Below are 6,976 nucleotides of genomic sequence, written 5' to 3'. Positions count from 1 at the left end.
CGCACTTTGATTTGAGTTTATCGATAGAGTGGTTTTCGATTGAGAGTAAATTGCTCTGACCAATCACAACAAGACACAGCACAATAAACCAACCAACATTCAAAGCAAATGCATGTAACCGGCGCCAAGCGCGGGAAAATGCGTGCGAGAAAGACGATTGGTTTTGTTTTGGATTCCCATTGGTTGAGAAAGTGGCGCGAACTTTACCAGCCAATTGTAGAGCGCAATGAGAGAAGACCAAAACAGACCAGAATTTTCTACACTCAACTGAAAACCATTCTAACACGTTTTGTTTGAATTTTCTCCGTAACCGCTGTTAAGAGTTTTGTGTGAGAGGAGCAGTCATTAAATTCGACTGAATTAAGTTGAATTTGTGAAACCAGTGACTTACTGGACATGGTAGTAGCGCAGGCCTGATTGATGGGCAGGCTCAGACTCATTCCTAGTCCCTATGAATCTGTAAATTTATGCAGCACAGTAAAATAATTACAGTCTCTCATGAAAAAAAGTGTTGTTGAAAACGAGCCGAACGTCTTCAATAGTCGAAATCGTACTTGCATTGTGTTTAAAGTGAAGTCTTTTGACTTCGCTAACGGTGACCAGGTTGTAAATATTATAATTACATCGCTCAAGTTATTTTTGTATCTTGTGGTAGAAATCATCCTACTTATCTTAATTAACTACGAGTAAACTGTACATAAACAAGTAAAATAAAGTGTTGGTTCTAATCACTGCTACCGTGTTTCCGTATTTTTTTTTAACTCTACGTGTACACGAGACGCGGGTGAGGTATTCCCCTATATAAGCTATACAGGTATGTGCGGCGCCAAAGGGTATGGTTTTTGAGTCGTTTGGTGTGAAAATGGGTACAGATTTTAACCATTTCGGTCTGAAAACGGGGTATATATAGGATTGCTACAGAAATGGGTATGAATTCTTGAAGCCAGGTCGGAAAATGGGGCCAGCTCTAAAAAGGGGTGAGTTTGGGGAGCCGATTGCACACCCCGACCAAACTGATTCCCCGGAACACCATGATTTTCATAGAGTGTATTTTCATCACGTGCCTCGTCTTTGATCCTTGAACAAGTTCTATCCCGGATCCCTTACTAATTGTACGCCATAAGAAGCATTGTGCAATAGTCTGCCTAGTAAGTCAACTTGTAAAGTTGTACGACACTGAAGTCCCCAGTGATTTTCCACCGCTGCTTACGAGTGACCTAAGCGTGTTTTACCAGTCCTTAATTTTGCGCGCCCCCAACCCCCACTTAACCCATTCATTTTGAACCCGCCTCAGTTGGTCAACTCTTCAAGTAGGGTTGTTCTCCACAATTTTCCCTCCCTCTCTCCCTTTTAGTGCTGGCTTACTCATCTGCCATCTTTCACATGCCGTGGTTATACTGTATCTATCATATCCTGTATGAGAGTATTTCATACTTGAATAGTCCGGCGTTTGTTATTTTGATATTTACTTTGTCATTCACTGTTCTAAATCCTACTTAGTTCATTTTGATGTTGCTCTTTTGAAACATTAATGTGTGCTGCGTCAATAAAAATGTTTTGGTGGCAGGGAAGTACACCCTCGGCCGCACTTTGCCCAAAGATACGTGCTATGGCATCCATCGGAAATACGTTCGGATCTCTCCAAAACGGTACCACCGTACCTTTTGACCTATTGTCCTCCCACACTATGTCACACTCTAACATAAGCTCCCCTAGAGACACTCCTATTCAGGGGGATAGGCTCTTCCTTTTCTGTCACCCTAGTTTTGTCACAATAATCAGTGTTTTCCGTTTTCTTTGTTTTCCCCAGCATACGGGTTTCTGGGTGTTTGTATCATGTCAGTCCTTTTAGTGTAACAGAGCTCAACAGGGAGCTATTAGCTCCCTGTATATAATTTTCAGCTGTGAGCATTGAAGTCAGGGTAAAATTCAAAGTCAAGTGTATTCCCCAAGAAGTTTAGGCGCAGTTTTGCTTTTCTTAGTCTCCTACTGTACAAATGTTAATAATTATGGGAAGTGAATTGAATGGTCTCATTAACTTTTAGTGTAACTGGTGTAATGTCTTCGTGCTGCCTCTCTCAGCGTAATGTACTTTGGGGTTTGTCAGATACTTGATTTCGGAATAAATTTTGGGCCTGAGCGCCGTTGCACTTGCCTACTTTACGGGGTTACCTACACTTTAAGCTACTTTACACCGCGGCTCGGCATTGCTCGGCTGCAAAAACCGAACACCTTGCATCGGATCGGATTTCGTGCCGGTCCAAGCGCAAATAGTGAAGAGCTGGGTTACCTGACCGGCACGCCATACAGTCTAAATTGCGTTCGAGAAGAACGCATGGTACTCAGTATGATGTCCCGCGGGTATTGGTCTGTATGCCATGCGCGCGGTTTTAGGGTTTGAGGCGTCATATAGGCGAAAATCCTTAAATAACAAGGACTGGAACCAGGTTTGTGAGCCCGCGAGAATGGGCACCCCCATCAACCGCATGTTTTCGCGAAAACCGCTGGGCTCTGAAATCTGGTTTATGTCCTTGTTATCTAAGGTCTTCCCATCTTGGCCGGGTGTAGATCAGATTGCCTCGATCTCGTGTAGAAATAAACCTCGAGACCATTCCACCGCTCGTGGCATGGTAACTAGCGCATTCTTAGAGGCGAAATGGTTGCAGGGCAGGCCTAGGGCTTTTTTTTTTTCAGTACTCGGAGACCCAGGGGCAGATAGTTGAGTCAGGAGGAAGTCAAAACGGTAAATTTTACAAGACCCTGGGATTGTACTCTTTAGCGAGTTCCAAAAGCCATTTTACAATAACTGTCCAAATTCCCGCGCGCTGATTGGCTCGTAGCTATCGTCTATAAGAGTACAGACAATAAAAATGACGTCAGATGGTCTATACTCTTACAGACCATAAAATGACGCCATAAAATGTCCAAAACTTGGCAGTGAAACCACTCGCCTGCGGCTCGTGGTTCCATTTGAGTTTTGAACATTTTTGACGTCATTTTATGGTCTATAAGAGTATAGATCATAGAAAACTGCCGTCGATTTGTTAATTGAATTCCTTGTTTGTGATTTTTGTGCCCAATCAGAGTCCAGCTTCTTTCGCGCTACTTTCGTGACTTCTTATACGAAGCGTTGACCTGCAAACTGTGGTAATCGCTCGTTCGCCATGTTTTCCTCTAGAAGAGATTCGAAATTTAACAGTAAAAACAATTGAGTGATTCTCTACGCTCTCCGCTTGCGCATCGTTTTGGAGACGAAAAAGAATGGTCACAGCCTATGGATCAGAACATGAAAGACTTTTGTGGGAGAATTGCAGGAAAGAATGTAAGCAACATGATTCAACATTTGGGATTTAGCCCAGCAAATTTCCAAGTTCCAATTCAAAATTTTGATATAGGGAGGTCTGGGTCATATCGGAAGACCTATTAGGGTTTATTAGCCCCTGGCTACACTATGTTGGGCGTAAACCCCCGGAATTACCGTCCTCTGGTACCATCAGAGATCTTGGGAGACATTGCATCAGATTCGAATAGTAATGGGTTTTTAAATTTATTTTTTAGAGTCGGTCTTCGTTTACTTATAAGCAGCATTATATTCTTCATAGTCATCTGAAGAGACAGACGAAGAAGGTTGCCAGCTATCACTAAACAAGCATATTTTATCTAATCTTCTCCTATAGAGTCAGTGTTACTCGCTGTTTGGTTCGTAATAGCTCTGTACATCTCTCCTTTGTTCCTTGTCCTGGCCGTAGCTGTACATAGGGTTAATATACCCCCTCCTTCCTTTTCTTGCTCCAGGCGGTCCTCGCTTGTCTTTGCTGTCATAGTCTGTCTTGTGAATGCCATTCCTTGGCTGGTAGTCGGCTGGAAATGATATGGATGTTGAAATCATCACCAGCAGTATGAAAACTGCAAATATGACTTGAAACCTGCGGTGTGACATCTGTGAATAGTGAAAATGATTTCCTTAGAAGGAGGAACTACCTGGGTCTATAAACTGGGAAACAGCAAACCATTTTTGAAACTCAAAGAAAAAAAAAACTGTTAGAGATTGAATAGGTCTTATCACGGTTTTCGACACCATTTTGACGAGTAGGCAAACACGCTTGAAATAACAGTGTTTGTATGGAAATCAGATGTCAATTTACTCCCACAAAACATCGCTTCTGAAAAATTCATTAATTGGAAACTTTTAGCCCTAGGAAAAGGATTTTAGGGAAAAAAATTGGAGGGATGTAGCTGTGCCAGAAAGCCGCTCCAGTCGTGTTATGAACTTTCCATACATTTGTCTGCAAAGCGAACCAGCCGTGAACCGCTACTAAAAATAGTTCGCGGGAAAAAAATACAGGGAAATGTGTGGAAAGTTCAAAACACGACTGGACGCTTTCTGGCACAGCTACATCCCTCCAATTTTTTTCTTAAAATCCTTTTCCTAATGCCAAAAGTTTCCAATTCATGAATTTTTCAGAAGCGATGTTTTATAAAAATTAGTTGACGTCGGATTTCCATACAAACACTGTTATTTCAAGCCTGTTTGCCTACTCGTCAAAATGGCGTCGAAAACCGTGATAAGGCCTATTCTGGGACCTATTGTATTGTGGTATGTACTTTTAATTCAGTGTGCCAAACCCAAGAAATAGATTCCATCAAATGTATCGTGGAACAAGTCATTTGTTTACCTCTGGGGTGGGGTGTATCTGTCGGCCTATCTCCAGTTGCGGAGTTTTCGTTTTACTCTTAACAGAACTCAAGCGAATAATGATTTTTTTCATTTGGTTAAAACTAATACGAGCACGTTTACGACTGAAGTTAGCACATGGAGTCCTATAAGAGTTTGAAGAAAGTTTTTTTTTTCGAATCGTACTCAAGTGCGTTGTCGATATTTTACCACTAACCACAGCCTCCAGGTTTTTGTTCTATAATTATCAGCTTAATATATGCGCTTTGCCAGTTACAAACCCTCACAAAACAAGCTCAAATGTTAGGTACGATATTACATCATATTTGAAACAGGATCAGCTGAAAACAGCATTATTGCTATGAGAAATTACTGTGAAGGAAATTACAAAACGAGGGGAATGGAATTTTGTGTGTGTTAGCGGCAAAGATGGATGTACCAATCATTGTATTTGTATTGGGTTGACGTTAAGCAATCATGATAAAATCACCTAAAATCCGTTTATTGGGGTTTGCGTAAAGAAACGAACCTTGGGAACGCTTTGGCCGATTGCAAGAAGTATTGAAGCGCTAACAGTTGTTCTAGGATAGAACGGAAAAAGGGAAACTCCAAAGATCTTTGATCAAAGTAAATTCTGCTTACCTTTCAGAACCTCTTCTTTTCTTAGCTTCCTCTTTCGCTTCTGACGTCAAATTAAAGTCTGTTTTTCTCGACTGCGTCTTTTATTTTGCAAGTAGATGTACAATTAATCAAAAGGAAATTAAATTGCCTGTCGCTGTTTGCCGAGTCAACCTAGGTGAATCCGCACTATCGAGTTGGAACGAATGAGAACAAGCCGGATCACGGCGCGATTTCATTACCAGTGGGAAGTTCCGATCTGGCGTTCGCTAAAGTAATTTCCCTTAGATTGCAGACGTTCAGCATAAATTTTAATCACCAGAATCTGATTTTATTTCAAAATATTTGTCTCCTTCATGACGTTCTGTTTTCTCACCACCTGCCCTCTTTGAAATTCTACTCAAGGCACCGAATTTCGCGAATATATAAAGTAACGTTTTCTGGGACTGAGCGTATTTTTCTTCCTTTATTTTTTTTCGATTAAAGTGAGCGTAAAAGAATACATGTCCACTCTAAAAGAAAAGGGTAATTGCTTTGGCTGCTGCTGATTAAGTTAATCTGTGGAGGAAATTGTTAAAATTAGTTTAGCCGCAAAGAATAATAGCCTTAAGATATTGTTGCTAAAAGGAGATATTGCTTTTAACAGGAAGGTTTAGTAATAGAATAATACGATTTCACTTCAACTGTTCAATTTAACTGTTCGAGTTAAATTTCAGTGTTGCTACAGAAAATCGGATAAGACATTGTAAATAATTTTTAAATGTCTTCGTAAGACTGATTGATATGTCAGAGATTTTTTTTCTGTAATGTTTAACTGAACTTATAAACAAACAACAGTGGTTTTTTTTGTTAAAGTGGGGCTTAAATTGTCAAATCACAGGTCTTAAATGTCATGAAGGGTTCTAAACTTTGGAGGTAATTTCAAGCAAAATTTATTCAAATCCTTGTAATTTCAGTAATCGTCCTCCACAATGGATTTTTTTTAGCGCTAATCCTGATTCTAGTTATCTTTTGATATCACTGATGGGGCAATTACAAATTACATTGTAAGTAAAGCGTATTTCCTTCCGTTATAACATGCTCCAATGCCATTTCCAATATTCAGGCAATTCACAGCCATGTAAGTCTGACAATGAATTTGACATTATGTGAGACACATTTAAATCGGTTCTTTTAAGTCGAAAAGGGGAATACATTTTTTGGAAATCGAAAGAGCATCTTATTTTCTTGCAACCAAATTACCAACGGGCGAACGAAGGAGAAAACAAAGATGACAGCTCATGTTCTTTATGTCCTGCTTACAGGTTATTTCCTTAATTTTTGTAATCAGGCCTATACTCATCCGCTCATACACAGGACATAATTTCCTTTAATCAACACTTCAACTAATGCCCAACCTTTCCGGCGAGCTCTTTAGCATCTAAATTCAAATAAGTTGTTTTTGACTAGGTGGCTCATTTCGTGGTAGAATAGTATTACCTTCTGCAATGGTAAATTATTTTCAAACTTAATTTTCACTTTGAGGATTATGAAGAAACTATTCTCAGAAAAACACAGTTTTTCTTTCTAAGGAAGGTTAATCTGTTGCATTCATCAGGAACAATATTTGGGCAACCGTATGCCTTGAAATTTGTAGGGGACTTTTAGTTTCAGATTTGGCGATTTTCCTTTTGTGTTTTATTT

General features: G+C 40.0%; 1 long non-coding RNA gene across 1 annotated transcript; it reads right to left on the bottom strand.

The window, feature by feature from the left end:
- Positions 1–3,534: 3,534 nt before the first annotated feature.
- LOC146469554 (uncharacterized) lies at positions 3,535–5,458 on the bottom strand. The gene is made up of 2 exons (XR_014867182.1): positions 5,318–5,458; positions 3,535–3,940 (listed from the first exon to the last, which is right to left on the bottom strand). It is a non-coding gene; the product is annotated as an uncharacterized LOC146469554 (long non-coding RNA).
- Positions 5,459–6,976: the final 1,518 nt, after the last annotated feature.

The sequence above is a fragment of the Pavona decussata genome, unplaced genomic scaffold, assembly GCF_977016875.1.
Source record: "Pavona decussata unplaced genomic scaffold, jaPavDecu1.1 SCAFFOLD_122, whole genome shotgun sequence".
Taxonomy (NCBI): domain Eukaryota; kingdom Metazoa; phylum Cnidaria; class Anthozoa; order Scleractinia; family Agariciidae; genus Pavona; species Pavona decussata.
Note: the sequence above shows the minus strand (reverse complement) of the source record. Positions and strands in the feature narration are given on the sequence as shown.